Consider the following 2,998-nt stretch of genomic DNA (forward strand, 5'->3'; position numbering starts at 1 on the left):
CAGGAATGTGCTGCCAAGATCTGAGTGCTGGTTCCCTCCTTTCTCTGTCGCTCTCTGATCCTCAGTGATTGAGCTCCAAAGATCCCCCAGTGATCCCCGTGAGATGAGACCCGAGTGCATCTCCTGGAAGGGTCTTGGAATGCTGAGAAAGCTGGATGCCCACCATGGGTTCTCTTTTTCTTGCTGGAGAAACCAGAGGCCCAAGGTTGCCCCATTCATGTGAAGCCATGCTGGTCTCGGGGCAGGGCAATTTGGTCCAAGTATAGCCACTTCTCCTAACATGCTTTCTTCTAGCCTCACTCCCAGGTTCTGGAATTTTCACAATAGTGTCTTGTCTATGGACAGTTGCTAGTTGGTCTTGTAAAGGGGATTGAAGTTGAGAATGACTTATGTTGCCATCTGGAGGAGATCACGCCAATGGTCAGGAATTTTTTGAGTTAGTTTTTTAATACAGTTGTTATTAAGTATTATATTAACATAATTAAATGAATTATATTTTTTAAAAATAATATACTTTCAAAACTCATTTCTTCCTAATTATTGTACTATATTTTGTAATTATTTATTCCCTTGAAGTTATTTACATCTATCATGGCTATATGATGAAAACACTGTACAATGGCATGTTTCTGTGTTTCTCTTCCCAACTCTGAATTCAATGACATTGTGTTCATAGCCTGAAATTAAGCATGGTGAGAATATTTATACCATAGGAATCAAAGACATTATAATTCAAGGCTTGGTTTGTTGTCCTGATTGTCCAGACTTAAAAAAGTAATAAAGAAAATGTTAATAATGCAAATTTAACTTACAAAATGTGTAATGTATATAGCTATTATATTGTGAAAAGCATGAAAAGTTAAAGAAATAGTCATCTAGTGTTCAAAACTATTATCTAATTCAACAAAAATTTGCTCAAAATGTTCTGACACACCTCTTTGTGGTTTCTCTTTCATCTTGCTTGGGACGCCTCCACCCCCATATCAACCAGCATTCATTTGGGAGCTATGTTATGTTTGTTCATTAATTGTACACATACGTTGGTTACAGATATAAGAGTTTGGCAAAAAATCAAGAAAAGCATTCTGTGAGAATTAATTGGCCATATGAAATTTATAATTGTATATTTTATTATTTATTAATCATGTGCTAATAACATTTATAGAGTATTTGTAATAAACTTATGTTTATATGTGCATGTGTATATATGTGTGCATGTATATGTGTGTGTATCTATCTATCTATCTATCTATCTATCTATCTATCTATCATCTATCTATCTATCTATCTATCTATCCATCCATCTATTATCTATCTATCTATCTATCTATCTATCTATCTATCTATCTATCTATCTACCTATCTATCATCTATCTATATGCATGTACTCTTCCTCTCAGAGAGCACATCGCTTGTTATACATAATTTCTGATTATTTCCACACTGTAATCGGAATTGCATTTCATTCTTTATTTTCTGAGTCTGTTTCCTTAAAGTATATGCTGTATGTCTTGAGGTTCCTACATAGCATAGACCCTCTTGGAGATTCACAGGAAACCTCAAAAGCAGAAGGTGGAGATTGAAAGAAAATTCCTTTTTGTTTCCATTTCAATTTCTTTGAAATTTAGGAATTTCAAAATTCCTGAATATCTTTTTCTTAATATATATTATTATCATGTTAACCAAAGCTCTGAAAAGTCCTTCAGTGAGGAAGCCAGTTTAGCTTTTCATTAGCACAGTGTTTCCAAAACTTTGATCACTAACTCTTTTCTCTCTCTGTATGCAAATATTGATTTCACGGTTTGGAAAATGCTCCTTTAGAGATTGATCGACCAGACTCATTTGTACATTGGATCTTTTATAACCAGGTTCCACAGCTAGAATTATAGTCCTCTACGTACCTTGATCTTTTGATCAGTGGTTCAAAGGCATCTTTTTGAGTGAGCGCTCAAATTATTGTTTTCTCACACAGAAGCAAATATGCTGTTATCAGTGCAATGTAAATCAGTGCAATGACTTAGATTCTCCTTGGGAATTCTGTAACCAATATTCTAGAGGTCATTTTTTGTAGTGGTTCTGATGCTTTGGACCCTGAATCTTTTTGGTGTAAACAATTTCCTTCCAGGAAGTTTTAGGCTTATGATGAGGAGTGGCACATCTCTGGGAAGGAGCAATACTCACACTGAAGGCTGGCTTTTCAGTACATTCACCCACGTGACTTTCATCATTGTGGAGACATTTAAATAATTTATCAAATGACATGTGGGAAAATATTACAGAAGCCATATTCACTGATTATTTTGCAACATAACTGGAATTTTCTTTCAATCTCCACCTTCTGCTATAAGTATTTAGCAAATGCTGTAGTATCTTGAATACCTTTTTCTTAACACATATTATTATCATGTTAACCAAAAAGCTCTGACAGTATATGTAAATTTTCAGGATGAGAAAGAATCAGTGGCAACAAGTGATCCAATCACAATCCAGACAATATCGTCAACTCTGGGAATCTGATCTCAGCTTGAAAGATTCAGGTGACAGAGAACTATCTATGAGCTGAGGAAGCCAATCTATTTTATAACACATCTAATTGTTAGAAAGTTTTTATTTATATTGATTCATAATTCACCTGGTAACTTCCACCCATTGGTTCCAGGGCTGTGTTCTGGGGCTGCATAAAAAGACATTTATCCTTCTTCTACTTGGGAGTTCTGTAGTATTTGCAAAGGCCACCATCCAATTCTTAGTTACTTCTCTTTTCCAGCCCAGTGACTTCAAATGCCCTTTGTATTTCCTTGTATGACTTCTTGCCAAACTGTAAAGCTTGCTTGCATGAATTTCACTTTGCAGTTATCACTTGATTTAGTCCTCAGGACAAAATTATATACTCCAAAGAAGTTCCAGTCAGTATACCCAAAGAGATCATTGGCTTTTGTATGTGAGACCCTGAAATTCTTCTGCCAACTTTAAGTAAGGTTATATTGAATCTTGGGCT

The sequence above is a fragment of the Pteropus alecto genome, unplaced genomic scaffold, assembly GCF_000325575.1.
Source record: "Pteropus alecto unplaced genomic scaffold, ASM32557v1 scaffold95, whole genome shotgun sequence".
In the NCBI taxonomy this organism is placed as follows: Eukaryota; Metazoa; Chordata; class Mammalia; order Chiroptera; family Pteropodidae; genus Pteropus; species Pteropus alecto.